The following is a 17,504-nucleotide window of genomic DNA, read 5'->3' as shown; positions in this document are numbered from 1 at the left end:
TTTTTTTTTAGCTTTGCAAAAAGTTCCGTTTCTACTAAATTCGATACCAAGATATTTAAAAGAATCGACAACATCCAAACATGCATCATCAAACTTAAAAACAGGCTTTAGCTTGTTTGCAGAATTAAATATCATCACTTTAGTTTTCTTTACATTGACCACTAACTTCCATTTTAAACAATATTTGTGAAAAACATTGAGGGACTGTTGCAATCCTTCTTTCGTCTCCGAAAAGTAAAATTGTGTCATCTGCAGTACTGAGTAATAGTAGTAGTAGCAGCAGCATTAATAGCAACAACGTACATAAGCCGCCGTACTCTCTACGGCAGCAGTAGCAGCAATAATAGTAGTAGTGAGTTGTCACAGCAGCAGCGGCTCGGCTGATGAGCGGCAAAAGCAGCACTGAGCAGTAGTAACAGCAGCACTGAGCAGCACGACTCACAGCTTCAACAGCAGCAGCAAAAGCAACAGCATTTATAGCATTAATAGCAGCTCAGCGCACTGAGAAACAACAGAACTGAGCAGCAATAGTAACAGCAGCTGCACTGAGCAACAACACTGAGCGATAGCAGCAACAGCAGCAGCAGTAGTAGTAGTAGTCGTAGCAGTAGTTGTAGTACCAGAAACTCACAGCCACAGCACTAGTAGCTGAACCAGTACTTGCAGCAGCAGCAACAACAAGTGATCAGCAGCAGTAGCAGTAGTAGTAGTAGTACCAGAAACTCACAGCCACAGTACTGACCAGTAGTTGTACCAGTACTTGCAGTAGCAGTAGTAGCAGTAGTACCATTATACCTACTAGCAGCAGTCGGGTTGTAGCAGTAGCACTGAGAACAAGGAGTAATATCAGTTGTTCCCCGCCGGCGGTGGTACAGTAGGTCCTCGTTTGATGAACCCCTTGACTGCTGAAGTCTGCTGAAACGAGATCATAATTTGAAGAGCGTTTACTATTTGTGCCCGTTTCGACTGGTGTCACTGATTCTGCAGATCGAAAGTAATTGCAGTCCTTAGACTGAAGAAAGAGACCAAACAGATCAAATAGATCATGGTGACTGACTGACACCCTGTCCTGTGAGTTCTGAGCCGATACTCGCCGACAGCAGTCAAGGGGTTAACTGACTAACGCCGATTAATTATTCAACTTTGGAGTCTTGACAACTCGTAAGAGACTGACAAGAGCCAAGCTTGAGTACCGAAGAGAACGTGTTAACTCTCTCCATACGAACGGCGAAAGAGACGACGTTAACAGCGTTTCACCCCAATTACCATCATCAAAATATTGCAAGCGGAAGGCTCTTATACTGAAGAGGTGAATGTTGACAAAGAATACCACAATTCTGACGACGGAAGCTAAAGGTTGGGCCATTCAGACACCCACTGGACATCCGAGTGGTCTGTGTAGAGGAGAAGAGAGGACTGGCCGTACTGAGTGAGTTAAGCTAAATTGGAGGCCGATCTATGGGCGGCACTTTTGATTGGAGTAAGAAATGAACAAAGCTTGCCCCATGCGGACATTACTGACTAGGTTATTAGGCGGTTTTTTTTTTTCTATATATAAATACATTGGATAACTTGGCAGTCTAATGATAGATTCACATTCTGACCGATAAATGACATTTCCTTGAAGTTGGCACATGTCCCACGTAACTGGGGTAGCCAGCCTATCATACCCTACCCGTCCGTGTGTGTGTGTGTGTGTGTGTGTGTGTGTGTGCGGTATTATGATTCCCTCATCCTACTTAATCCCCCTTCCTTCTTTTCCGACAGAAACCCGAACTTTTCAGGTTAGTGGGTGGTAGCGAGTGGGACAGACCACTAGTGTCTGTGTGTGAATGTGTGTGTGTTCCTGGCCTCTTCGACGTGGCAAACTGATTTCAGTTTTTAAAATGCTCATACTACAATTACTGCTGCTGCTGCTGCTGCTACTACTACTACTTCTTCTCCTGCTGCTGCTGCTACTACTACTGCTGCTGTTGCTGCTACTACTACTACTTCTCCCGCTGCTGCTGCTGCTACTACTACTACTACTGTTGCTGCTGCTGCTGCTGCTCACTACTACTGCTGCTACTATTACTACTGCTGCTGCTACTACTACTACTGCTGCTGTTGCTGCTGCTACTACTACCACTGCTGCTGCTACTACTGCTACTACTACTACTGCTGCTGCTGCTACTGTTGCTGCTGCTACTACTACTGCTGCTGCTGCTGCTACTACTTCTACTACTACTACTGGTGGTGGTGGTGCTGCTACTACTACTACTACTGCTGCTGCTGTTGTTGCTGCTACTACTACTACTACTACTACTGCTGCTGCTATTACTACTACTACTACTACTACTGCTGCTGCTGCTGCTGTTGCTGCTGCTGCTACTACTACTACTACTGGTGGTGGTGCTGCTGCTATTACTACTACTACTACTATACTACTGCTGCTGCTACTACTACTACTGCTGCTTCTGCTGCTGCTGCTACTACTACTACTACTACTACTACTACTACTACTACTGCTGCTGCTGCTGCTGCTGCTGCTGCTGCTCAGGATCCAATCTTGGAATTCTAGAATGAAAGCACAACCTAATGGTCGGTCACTCTCTCTTTCTCCTTCGAACAGTCGGCACATTTTTTGCACACTGAGTACAATTTTAGACAATGGATAAATTAACTGGGTATGGCCACATGACACAAGGTAAGATGAAAACTGAGATGAACATCACGTTGTCAAAAAAACCAAACAAAAACAAAAAACAAAAAAAAAAACCTCACCATATTTCGTTTTCTTGGGAACCCAACAGAAGCTTATCTTAATTTAAACACGTGGTGACACAGTTCCGCAGTCTTCTGGCTGATACTGCTGACCTTATAAAATGTCTGCAACTTTGGTGCTGAATGTTGTGTTCGATGATCTTTTTTGCGTTGTCTGTTTTCTCTCTGTTTCTTAATTTTTGTTTTGCCATGCATTATAGTGGCTCCCCCCAGTCTTTATAACAAGACTGAGTAATATCTATTAAACTGCAGATTTTGTCTTTAATTATGATATATATATATATATATATATATATATATATATATATATATATAATTTGATTCCACTGGAAGGAACCGCGAGGTTTTAGGATGCATGTGTGCTTCACACTTTTTTTGAACAAACTCTTATATTTTACTGTTTTATGATGTGTAGTGGTTGTTTTCCTCCTTGGAAAAACCCAGACATATACTTTCTAATCCTTCTGTTATTAGTGTGGGGCGTTTTGTTTTTGTTTTTGTTTTTTTGTTTTTTTTGATAACTTCACGAATTGTTATCGGAGTAAATAAGCAAGGGTGGAATATTTGGAAATCCCCACCATGTGTACATTCAGAGCACAGCACGACCAGTCTCGTCGAGTTACTTGCTGAATTATGTTTACAGCAGAGCAACGTAAAGAAGAAGAAGAAGAAGAAGAAAACAACAACAAAAAACCCCACAAACAAACAAAAACTGTTATCAGTTCTTCAGTGAAAAAAGAAGACACCATACTCGTGAAAATGAATTATAAAACAACAACAAAAACAACAACAACAAAACCCCTCTGAATCAAAGGGGACCGAGACATAGGGAGACACAGAGACAGACAGACAGACAGAAACACAGAAACAGAGGTTGGGATATCCGGGTAAACAGTTAAGAAAAAAACAAACAAGAGATACGACACCACCAGGTTCGGCCCAATCCACGGCGACTTATCATTATAGTCTATTCCCACCCACCCTCATACTCCCTTTTAACCCCCACACCCATCCCCCCACCAACCATCCACAATCCCTTCCTCGTAAAAAAAATTATTAAAAAAAAAGGGGGGGGGGGGTTGGGGGGGACAGCATGAATGCCGATGCCCTAGTTGTTTCTTGTTTCTTTGCCACCCAGCTGCAGAGGCTATTTTCGGATCAAAATAACATGTTTCTGGACCAGTCAACCCACTGCTCTAAAAATACATGGATAGCTCATTGGCCCAGGAAAGCTGAAGCCAACTGGGCGCCATATTGTTTATTGTATCCGGCCATCAGGCCGTTGAGAAGTCGTCTGCTAATTGGTGGTAGTTTCTGAACTGTAACCGTGTATCTTCGATTAAATCGTGTCATGCTTCCCCCCACGACATGCCAAATGTTGTGTCTTGATTGATACCTGCCAATGGTTTATCTACTGAAGTTATTACAGGAAAACAGTGCAGTGACACGTAGTGCAAACTTGCAGTGGAGGCACACACAGGAATGTCAGCTTAACTAACGCCGCGAGCAAGTGAAAGCTTGCCGTGAAGCCAGGTGAGCGTTCGACTACACATATGAAGTCACTGCTTCGCTCTATACTGACACGAGAAGCAAAATGGCTGATTGAACACTTCTGCTGGCTTTAGTCAGCAAAGGGGCTCAAAGAAGGCATGCGCTATCCATCTATTTTTAGAACAGTGCAGCCAACCGCATAGGGCCAAAATTTCAGGGCTGACTAACTAAAACCCAAGTAAAGAGAAACAAGAATAATGTCAAAAACTATATATATGAAAATATAAACCAAAGGCCTCGTTCATTCCACGCAAGATTGATTAGATCGAATTAAAAGATATCTATTCCCTTCATGAACTAATAACACTGTCTAGAGGTACTTTATTTTCGAGGAGGGGGTGGGGTGGAGGGGGGTGGAGGGGAGCGGAGAGGGGGGGGGGCGGGGCCGACATGGGTGATGGGAGCAGGATATGGGGGGGTGGGGTTGGGGGGAGGGGGTTGGGGAGGGAGGTACTCCTCGTGATGGAGACATCCTTCGGAAATTCCCACAGACCCGGATCTACCTGACCCGGATCTGGCCGACTCGTCCTTGACCCACAGCTGAAAATTGACAGCACATAACTCCAGAAAATTTTCGTCTACGATGTTTCGGCATGAATAATCCTCCTGACAGACAGACAGACAGACCGACAGACAGACAGATTGAGTTTAAGTGATAATAGGAAGCATCACTTCTTTTATTCATTCCAGACTTTCAGGCTAATGTTCAAAATACAATTCAAACAAAAAATAGGAGAGAGAGGGAAGGGGATCCAATAGCAACAGCAAGTCTCCATTAGAAAAAGAAGAAGAAAGAAACGTTTTTTCAGTTTGATTTTTGCCTCACTTGTGTAAACAAAGTGAGTTTATGTTTTAACCCGGTGTTCTCTCTCTCTCTCTCCTCTGTGTGTGTGTGTGTGTGTGTGTGTGTGTGTGTGTGTGTGTCCGTGTGTCTGTGTGTCCGTGGTAAACTTTAACATTGACATTTTCTCTGCAAATACTTTGTCAGTTGACACTAAATTTGGCATAAAAATAGGAAAAATTCAGTTCTTTCCAGTCATCTTGTTTAAAAAAAAATATTGCACCTCTGGGATGGGCACAAAAAAAATTTAAAAAAGAAGCCTAATTATATGCAAACTGCATTTACTGTTATATTTATATTTTTTGTATTCTCTAAACTTGGCACTTTGATCTGGTATTCTGACACAACAACAAGAGGAGTCATTATTATCATTTTTTTGTTCAAACAGGAACTTCTTTTGCTAAGCATGGAATTTTTATTTATTTTGCAAACGTTTTGGTGCAGATAGTTAAAAAGGGAAATTACTCTGTAATTAATGCTAGGGGACTTAATTTATCACAAGTGAGTCTTGAAGGCCTTGCCTCTCTTGTTATAATTACTTTGTTCGCTTATCTTTTGTTTCCATTCGAAATTGCTTTTGATTGTCCATGTAATTTCTATAGCTGATATACAATAATGATTATCATGATTTGGTATAGGCCCCTACTTAATGTTCTTCTGTGATGTCTTTGTTTAATTAAGAATAACATGAAAGGAAAATAAAGATTAAACACAAATCAAATCAAATCAAATCAGAGGAAGTAAATAACAACACCGTACGACTTAACAGAATGTGATTTTATCTCAGCTTTGAACACTCACCGAATGATTATATATATATATATATATATATATATATATGTGTGTGTGTGTGTGTGTGTGTGTGTGTGTTGTGTTGTTTTATTGATTTGTCAGTTTACAAGTTAGTGAATGTCCCACATGAACTGTTTTTATTGATCAAACAGCAGCTGGCACAGCACTCACAGTGTTGGTCGCAAAGATGTGTGATCGTGCTTGTTTTTCTTGAGTCGGGTTGTCGACGATTTTCATGTGCTGTACACCTGGTAAAGATTCACATAAAATACATTGATTTGTGACGTTTGGAAAAAAAAGAAAGAAAGAAAAAAAAGAGTTTATTAGCGTTTTTTTTACAGGTTGGGGAGGGTCCCAGGTGTGTGTGTGTGTGTGTGTATGCGAGGGTGGGGGGATATGAGGATGGTGTGTGTGTGTGTGTGTGTGTGTGTGTGTGTGTGTGTGTGCTGCGTGAGTACGTGCTAGATGGATGCATATGAGTATTTGTTTGAATGTACGTCTGACTTCATTCCCACCTCACGCCTTCTTCCTTCCTCCTTGTATATACCAATACTCTCTCTCCCCATCTCTCTCTTTCTCTGTCTCTCTGTCTCTCTCTGTCTCTCTGTCTCTGTCTCTCCCTGTCTCTGTGTGTGTGTGTGTGTGTGTGTGTGTGTGTGTGTGTGTGTGTGTGTGTGCCTGTCTGTCTCCCCCACCTCTCTCTCTCTCTCTCTCCCTCTCTCTCTCTCTCTCCATGAATTTAAACCAAACGAAATTCTGAGTGTTATCACAGAGAAATATCACAGAATTAGTTATGCAAGATTCTGATTAAGGACACTTGGTTCTCCCATAGAATTACCTTGCTCCACACGTGGATCCCAAACTGATGATGAGAAACGCTTTCTCTTTCAGTATAAAGATTATGATATTGTGCGAGAAAAAAAATGTTTCTTCTAAATTCAGATGTGTGAAACAAATGCACGATGTTGTTTCTGTTTTTTCGTCTGATGATGATGTTATAAGTAGATAAGTAAATTTATCACAGAAGCACAAAAAATAAGACAAGGATTTCTTAACGATCACTCTAATAATGAATCAGAAGGCAGTTAACCACGGTTGATATAGATGCTGCGTTGATCTTGAAAGAAAGTGGACTCTACATGAAATCACATGTATGAGTGGATGGTTGAGTCTCTTTGTACGAAATAGATTTTTTTTTTTTTTTTTTTTTTTTTTTTTTTTGCCTATATGTGGTGACAGTATTGTCAGTCTGTATTTATTTTCAGTGTCTAAAATGTGTTTGATCATTAAGGGAAATGTAATCTGTTGATGTCGAAAGGAATTGATTGTTACCCTTCTTGTCAAAAGACCTTTTTGCGGGCAATGGCAGTAAAAAAAAAATCTCAAAAGTTTTCCAGTTTCTTTCTCTTTCCCACTAAAAACGAACGATCACGATGACACTCAAACAGAAACAAAACAAAACACTATATATGACATAACCATTCATTACCATCAACTGTACCAACAACGTCAACGACATCGTGAAAATCACAATCATCACCATCACCTCCATCACCATCACCATCAACATCAACATCAACACAAACGACGACGACAACAACAACAACCGCTCAATAGGAAAACAAAGGAACAGACTAGTTTCAGTTTCTCAAGGAGGCGTCACTGCTTTCGGACAAATCCATATATGCTACACAACATCTGCCAGGCATAATGTCTGACAGCAGCATAACCCAACGCGCTTGTCAGGCTTTGAGTGCATGCATATATTTGTGTACCTATCAGAGTAGATTTTTTTTTTTTTTTAACTTTTAAATTTTTTTTCCAAAAACATGTATACAATACAGAGAATAGTATGAAACAAACAATATAAAACGAACAGTAGCATCTTCCACTACAGAGAGCGAGATAAAACAAAACAAAACAAGACAGACTAAACAAGGCAAAACAAATCTGTAACAACAACAACAACAACATCAACAACAAAAAAGAAAAAAAAAACCAGGAAGATTTGTCCAATCATTCAATCAATCAATGTTTACACATTAATGATTGTAGTAATCATGATGATTTAAGATGACATTGAATTAATAATAAATAGCCTGGACCAGTTGTAACATAGCAACAGCATCAATTGTGTCAACTATTACAGTAATGGTATCTAGGGTAAGGCGAAAGCGAGTGGTGGCATTATAATATCATAATCATAAGGAGCATGAGTAAACCACTTCTGCATTATTGGAAAAGAAAGCTTGTAGTTAATCACATTGTAAAGACAACAACAACCATAAAAGTTAAAAAAAAAAACAAAAAAAACAACCCAAAACAAATAATACATATAAGAAATAAATAAAGACATGTTAGAGTAGATTTATTTTACAGAATTTTGCCAAAGGACAACACGTTTTGTTGCCATGGGTTCTTTTTCACTGCAGCCAAGAGCATGCTGCAAACGAGACATTGATTTGTCGTTTCATCTGAATGCCTAGACACGGCTTGATTTTACTGTCAAACTTGGGAGAAAGGGCGAAAGCGGAATTCAAACCCAGACCCTCACAGACTCTGTACTGACAGATAAACGTCTTAACCATTGTGCCACCTTGCTCCTTAACGGAGAAACAAACAAACAAACAAACAAGAAATCCTTTATCTTGATGTGTGCGTGGGGGAGAGAGTCGAAGCGGTTGATGAAATCAGTGCAATGATGGGAGAGCAACAGGCATTCTCGCTAAGTGGCTGCAGAAAGACGGTTCTGCACAAAACCGCTTCCATTAAGCTAAGTATACACATGGAGGTTCAGGAGGAGAGATAAGCATGCAACCGGCAAAGGTCCATTTTTGTAAACCGGGGTATCTGTACAACGATGTCAGGAGAAATTGCTCTATGGTAAATGTGGATGATGACGAAAACAGGAACTATGGCGAGGTCACCCCCTTAAGGAAATTAGTGTTTAGGGTACACAGACCCGGGAGAACTTAGAGTTGGGGAAATACAGACCGGGTGGAACTTACATAGACCTGTAAGAACACGGACTTGGTGGAATGCAAAAGGAAGAGGAAAACAACCTGTGGGAACATACAACTGAGGGAAAACAGTCCTGGGCCAACTTAGAACTGAGGGAAACAGACCTGGGGAAACACAGACCAGAGGAAACACAGACCTAAAGGAAAACAGACCAGAGGAAACACAGACCCAAAGGAAAACAGACCAGAGGAAACACAGACCTAAAAGAAAAACAGACCTGGGGGAACACAGACCTAAAGGAAAACAGACCTGGGGGAACACAGACCTAAAGGAAAACAGACCTGAGGGAACACAGACCTAAAGGAAAACAGACCAGAGGAAACACAGACCCAAAGGAAAACAGACCAGAGGAAACACAGACCTAAAAGAAAAACAGACCTGGGGGAACACAGACCTAAAGGAAAACAGACCTTTGGGAACTGAGACCTGTGGGTACTTAGTTCTGGAGGAACATTGAACTGGAGGGGAGGACACAGGCAAACATCAGCGATGGTCCAGAGGTCAGAGCAATAGCCCTTCAATCCACCTGAAGATCCTGGGTTCGATGTTCGCCACAGCGTCTGGTGGTTATGAGTGTGGATGACTTTGTCCCCTTCTTCTTCTTCTCCTCCTCCTCCTCACCATTCTTCTTCTTCTTCTTCTTCTTCTTCTTCTTCTTCTTCTTCTTCTTCTTCTTCTTCTTCTTCTTCTTCTCCTCCTCCTCACCCTCCTTCTTCTTCTTCTCCTCCTCCTCCTTCTCCTCACCCTCCTTCTTCTTCTTCTCCTCACCCTTCTTCTTCTTCTCCTCACCCTTCTTCTTCTTCTCCTCCTCCTCCTCCTCCTCCTCCTCCTCCTCCTCCTCCTCACCCTCTTTCTTCTTCTTCTCCTCCTCCTCACCCTCCTTCTTCTTCTTCTCCCCACCCTTCTTCTTCTTCTTCTCACCCTTCTTTTTCTTCTTCTTCTCCTCCTCCTCCCCTTCTTCTTCTTCTTATCTGTTAACATTTTTTTTGGTAATAATTGTTATTGTTGGTGTTGTTGTCATCGTCATTTACAACTTCATGCCGTCGGGAACACACACACACACACACACACACACACACACACACACACACACACACCAGAAAAAGAAACCTTCTCCCATCTTACATAAAGCTCCTCATCCACCCAGTGCCTATATAACATCATAGCTAACAGGCAAACTGAACAGCACGGTGCATTAACGGCAGACAATGCGATAATCAGGCCGGCGATCGACAGAGAACTAGGTCCAATAATTAGTTACAAGTCACAAGTCGGCTTGCCGCTGGGGTAAACTGATGGATGCAGATGGGTGCTGATGATGAAGTGGGTAGATTTGGTAATCAAAAGATCGGTGCAACCACATATGCTCTGCCTCTGTCTGTCTGTCTGTCTGTCTGTCTGTCTCTGTCCCGCTCTTTCTCTCGGTCGCTCGCTCCACACACGCACACACACACACACACACGCGCGCTCGCACGCGCGTTATTTGTTATAAGTACTTTGGCCTGCCTCTATTCGTGTTTTGTCTGTACTTTTCGGTACTTTATCTATGCTTTGATGTATTGCGCTTTGTCCGTGTTCTGCCTGTGCTTTGTGCTGTCTGTGTTTTGACAGTGCTTACTGCATGGTCGGTCTGTGCTTTCTCAGTGCTCTGTCTCTAGTTTGTCTGTGTTTTGTCCATGCTTTGTCCTTGCTCTGTATTTTGTCTGAGTTCTTTTTGTGTTTTTGTCCGTGCTTTGTCTGTGTTCTGTCTGTGCGTTGTCTGAGTTCTGTCCGTACTTTGTCCGTACTTTGTATATGCTTTGTCCGTGCTTTGCCCGTGCTCTGTACTCTGTCAGTGCTTTGTCTATGCTTTGTCCGTGCTCTGTACTTTGTCAGTGCTTTGTCCGTGCTCTGTACTCTGTCAGTGCTTTGTCTATGCTTTGTCCGTGCTCTGTACTTTGTCAGTGCTTTGTGTGTGCTTTGTCCGTGCTCTGTACTCTGTCAGTGCTTTGTCTGTGCTTTGTCCGTGCTTTGTCCATGCTCTATATTTTGTCTGTGTTCTGTTTGTGTTTTGTCCGTGCTTTGTCCGTATTTTGTGCTTTGTCCATGCTTTGTCCGTATTTTGTGCTTTGTCCGTGCTTTACTTCCCGCTCTGTTCGTGCACCGAGAAACTGTTTTCTTTCTTTCTTTCTTTTTTTTCTTTCTTTCTTTCTTGTATCTCATGTCTTTCTTTTTCTTTCTCAATTTGTTCTTTTCTGGAGAGACTGTACCACGATGACGTGCTAAACAAAACAAAAAACACACACAAAAAAACACCGTCTTATGTTTTCCTACGCACATAAAGCATGCAGCACTGAGTTTCGTGAAGTACTTTGACAGAGGAATCTGTTTTTGGTTCAGCGCCCATGATAATAGTCACTCCTCAATCTTGGAGATTTCTGTGATTCCCTTGACGTAAACGATTCACACCGACTTTGCCTGACACCTAGAGCAATGAATTATTTGCTTCACTTATTATTATTTGTATATTTTTCTTTATCTATATTTCATGTCAGTTTAATGTTTATATATATATAATATGCCTAGCCTATGGTAGGCACTCAAGGCGTGACCAGCGCGTAGGATCTTTGTGAAGGCCAGAAATCTGCCTCATAGGCCCCATTCCATGCCCAGCCTCCCTACAGTTTTTTCTTTTCTTCTTCTTTTTTCTTTTTCTTTTCTTTTTTTCTTTTTAAAGCAGATGTGGTGTAGCATATCTGGATCAGTCCAGACGTTTTGAAGCCTGTTTTCAACTGCAACTGAAACTGGAAATAATTACGTAGAGCAGACATTGTAATCAGTCTGTCAGTCTCAAGTTGTTTAGTTTCACCGTTTTGAAAAAAATAAAAATAAAAATAAATAGATGAATAAATTTTTTAAATGCACGCAGGTATCGATTTGGATGACAGATAAACGGACTTTCAAACAGACAGACAGACAGACAGACAGACAGACAGAACGATGACTGTACCCTCTTCTGTCCCTTTCGCCTATATTGGACGGGAGGAGAGGGTAGGGGTGTGGGTGTGTGCGTGAAAGAGATTAGCGGGGAGAATGAGGGAGGGAAATAAAGCAATAAAAATGTGTGTGTAGAAGGAAAATTAAAGAGGGGTGGTAATGGGGAAGGGAAATAGATAGTTAAGATATAGATATATGAAATTCGAAAGAAAAAAAAGAAAAAAAAAAAGAAAAGAGGAAGAGTGATATGTTTTATGTTATCGAGCTCGATCAGAATCAAAGGATTAACACACACACACACACACTCACACACACACACACACACACACACACACACACACACACACACACACACAAAGAGTGATAAAAAGTCACAATAATTACTGTCATTTGAAAACATCTGGCCAGTAACACACACACACACACACACACACACACACACACACACACACACACACACACACACACACACACACACACACACACACACACACACAAAGAGTGATAAAAAGTCACAATAATTATTGTCATTTGAAAACATCTGGCCAGTAACGCGCACACACACACACACACACACACACACACACACACACACACACACACACACACACACACACACACACACACACACACACAACAGTCATACAAACACACCACAACATTACTCATTGACAAACACACAAACGCACACACAACACACACACACACAACACAACACACACACACACCACACACACACACACACACACACACACACACACACACACAAACAACACAACAAACATTAAAAGAGTGACAAAATCACAACACTACACAGAAACACTCCAGTAACACCACCACACACACACACACACACACACACACACACACACCCCACACACACACAAAAAAAAGAATTATTAAGTTGAATAACATCTGGTCAGTTGAAACATCGCCAACAACACACACACACACACCACACACACACACACACACACACACACACACACAACACACAACAACACAATAAATGTGATTAAAACACATTTTGTCAGTTAAAACCACCAACACACACACACCACACACACACACACACACACACACACACACACAAACAACACATCACAAAACACACTTTAAAACATCAAAACACACACACACACACACACACACAACACACACCACACACACACACACCACACACACACACACACATGAAAACACACAAAACATATCATTCACAACACGCCGAAGCGACAAAACACACAATTACGACTAAAAACAACGACACACAACACACACACACACACACACACACACACACAACAAACACACACAAACATCATCAAAACATCGGCCACAAGCACACAAACCACAACACACACAAACAGCATCAAAAAGTCACAATACACACAAACACACATAACGCACACACAACACACACACACACACACACACACAACACACACACACACAAAGATGATAAAATCACAATACATTAATCATCAAAACACTAGCAGTTAAACACACACACACAAATCAACACAACACTGCCGACACCACACACACACACACACACACACCCCCACACACACACACAACACACACACACACACACACACAAACAGTGAGTGATAAAAATCACTAATTTTTATTTACCGAAACGACTGGAACGAACAGACGCAGTTGATGGGATTCCCCAACAGCAAACACACTAGGCGAAAACACAACCGGAAGTCATATATCCAGTACAAAAGAGGAAAAAGTTCCTACTAATAATTGATTGGGTATAACATCTGTGGGTGAATCGAAACATAACGGGGGAACGACGGGACCGAGAGAGGAGACACAGACAACAAGCAACACACAACACACGTAGACACCCCACCAACAGATAACAAGTCACCACCACTATGCATTGAAACACTGGCCAGTAACCTCCTCTCTATACACTACACACACCACTTTCTGACCTTCCCTACGACAACAAGAGTATAAAAGTCACAATAATTCCATTTGAAAACTCTTGTCAAACAATCACACACACAACAGTCAACAAATTGCTACTGACAACTATTGCGTACATCCTAACACACACACCCACCACACCTCCCACCACACACACCTTCCAAATTATGATTTATTCATTACTGACACATACCTGGCCAAAATTTTACTCTTATCTTTTACACATTCCATCACACACCACACTCACCATCACACCACACACACCTACACCACACACACCAAAAGTATAAAAATCCTAATTACTCTCTCATTGACTCTGCCTACGCACACTACCTCGCTCATCTCTCACACCACACTCACCCACTCCTACGAACCACCCCCACACACACCACACCCACACCTACACCTCCACCCCAACGCCACCCCATCATCAATACACACAAGTCAATACTAATTAACAACAACAATAGTGATAAAAGAAATAATTATTCATTTGAAAAAATCTGCATTAACTTCAGTCACACACACACATCACACTACAACACACGTCATTCCACGTTCCCACAAACGAACACAAAGGTAGCAAACGTCTTTACTTCATTTACCTTGTTCAGAACAAGACAACGTCATACGACACACACACACCACACACTACAATACACACAACACACATAAGATGATAAAACACACAAACATTACATTTGAAACGCCGGGCCCGATGCCCACACGGGACTAACCAACAATTACTAAACAAACAAAACCACACACACACACACAACAACTTACTCGCCACAAGAGTTATTAAAATCACATTTGTCTTTACATCTAACACGACACCAACATACAATCCACTACGACAGCCTACACAGAACAACCAAAGGCCAAACGAGTGATTATAATTCACAATATTATTGTCATCAAACATTCATACATTTATTTTCAAACACATTACACTTATGCACGACCAATGTTACTCATGTTCGAACTCAAACACACAACGAGAACACAGAAGAACAGTGGGGGGAGGAGGCTGAAGAGAGAGTTGGAATTTAATTAAAACCGAAAGACAGGAACGAACAGGAGCGGATGTTGATGGGATTCCCAATATGTAAATCACGATTGATGGGGGGAAAGAATAAACCTGGAAGTCATTTATCCAGGTTAGAGTTGGAGGCAAGGCGTTCCTACTCTGATAAACGATGGGCTATAAATCAGTGGTGGAATGGAAAACAATGGGGGGGGGGGGGGGGGAGGGGAGGGGGGACGGGAGTGGAGGAGAAAAGAAACGAAGCAATAGACCATACACGTAGGACAACCCATCCACCACCACCACCCACCACCACTACCACTACCACCCCACCTCGCTCTCTTTCATCTTGCTTAAGATCCACTTTCTGTCTTTCCCTAGCTAGCTATGTGTTGAATAGTCCAGTTGGTTGTCCCCACATGAACCTCTTTTCAAATAATAATCTACAGAAGTAGTGCATACAATATTTGGTTATTGATATATATATATTTTTTTTTTGGTCCTAATCCCGCTTCCCCCGTCCCGCCTCTCACACACACCCTTCCAATATTGTTTTTTTCTTTCTCCAATCACTGACACTCACCCTCTCCATTTTAGATTTTGTACTCTTATCTTTTCCACGTTCTGCTCTCTCTCTCTCTCTCTCTCTCTCTCTCTCTCTCTCTCTCTTTCTCTCTCTCTCTCTCTCTGTGTCTCTGTCTGTCTGTCTGTCTCTTCCTTTCTTAGTCCCCTCCTCCTTGAACACCCCCCCCCCCCCCCCCCCCCCCCCCCCCCCCCCGCTCCTCCCCTCCACCTCAACCGCCCCTCTTTTCATTCGAATATACAGAAATGTCGATTTCTAATTAATAACAACAATTATCATTATGATAGAAATGATAATAATCCAAATGATAATAATAATATCATTTATTTTCAGTCTAATATCATCATCTTAGGTGAACAGACGTCTTTCCCACGTTCCCCAGATTTCGAACACTCCACGGATAGCCGCCGATCTTTCTCCGCCAGTTTCCCTTTGTGTTACAGAACGAAGACAGACGTGTATACTACACTATAATACACTATACTATATAGTATAGTATAGTATATTGTAATGTAATGTAGCACACACACACACACACACATACACACACACACGCGCGCGCGCGCGCGAGTGCCCAAGGTGCAGCTACCAAAAATTATGTCTGAAAGAAAAAAAAAACCACGCGAATGCACACAACATATTTACTCTAGCACAGTATGAGTTTTTTTTTGCCCCTCCGCTCTGTCTTCTCCTAACCCGATCACCCGAAGGTTATGTATATCCACTTTCGAGAGCTTAGACATGAATGAACCATGGCCATTAACGTCTTCTCTTTATTATTATTCATCTTAATATTATCATCATCATCATCATCATCATTTTCTTTTAAATCACTTCACTTTAGTGCTGGGGCAATGTTACTCTTGTTCGATTAAACGGACACTGAGAGAGAGAGAGAGAGAGAGAGAGAGAGAGAGAGAGAGAGAGAGAGAGAGAGAGAGAGAGAGAGAGAGAGATTCAGTTTCAGATTCAGATTCAGATGGCTTAATTCTCTCCATACGAACGGCGAAAGAGACGACGTTAACAGCGTTTCACCCCAATTACCATCATCAAAACATTGCAAGTGGAAGGCTCTAAGACTGAAGAGGTGAATATTGACAAAGAATACCACAATTCTGACGACGGAAGCTAAAGGTTGGCTCATTCAGACACCCACTGGACATCCGAGGGGTCTGTGTAGAGGAGAAGATAGGACTGGCCGTACTGAGTGAGTTAATATATTTCGGCCACAGGCATACGTACACATGGGGGAAGGGGACGAGGGATGGGAGAAGAGGGAATGGATAATCCAACAGTTCATTTACAAACTATGCAGTAACTTCTTTTTGAACTCAGTATATACGAACTAAAGAGAGAGAGAGAGAGAAGAGGGGGGGGGGGAGGGAGAGAGTGACAGACACACACAGAGAAAGAGAGACAGAGAGAGAGAGAAGGAGAGAGAGAGAGAGAGATAGATACAGAGACAGAGAGAGACACAGAGAGAGGACTGGGGAAACCATTCCTTTACCCCCCCCCCCCCCCCCACCCCACCCCACCCTCACTCCCTACCCCCCACCCCCACCCCACCCCCCTCCTCCAATCTACTACCGACGACGTTTTGATCAAGAGCCCAATCCTGCTTTTGTTGTTCTCTTCTGTCTCTCCTATTCGTCACGCTGTTATAAAACTGTCTGAGACACAGTGCGTGGGTGTGTGTGTGGAGGGAGGGGGGTCGGGGGGCGGTGGCGGGGGGGGGGTTAGTAGGATGGCTGGAGCTTAATGTAGCATTTAGATAGTTCGGCTGGCGCAAGGCGAGGAGAGATGGACTATGAGAGAGAGAGAGACAGAGAGAGAGAGAGAGGGAGGAGGGAGGGAGAGAGAGAGGGAGGAGGGGGTTGAGAGAGATGGAGCTGGGAGGGGGGGTGGTGGTCGGAGGGGGGGGGGGTGAACGTGGAAATAACAGTGAAACGAGGTCTGGCTTCTCATCATCACTGACATAGTTACATAGTTACTGGACAAGTATG

Source organism: Babylonia areolata, chromosome 19 (assembly GCF_041734735.1).
Source record: "Babylonia areolata isolate BAREFJ2019XMU chromosome 19, ASM4173473v1, whole genome shotgun sequence".
Classification (NCBI taxonomy): Eukaryota; Metazoa; Mollusca; class Gastropoda; order Neogastropoda; family Buccinidae; genus Babylonia; species Babylonia areolata.
This window is presented reverse-complemented; position numbering follows the sequence as displayed.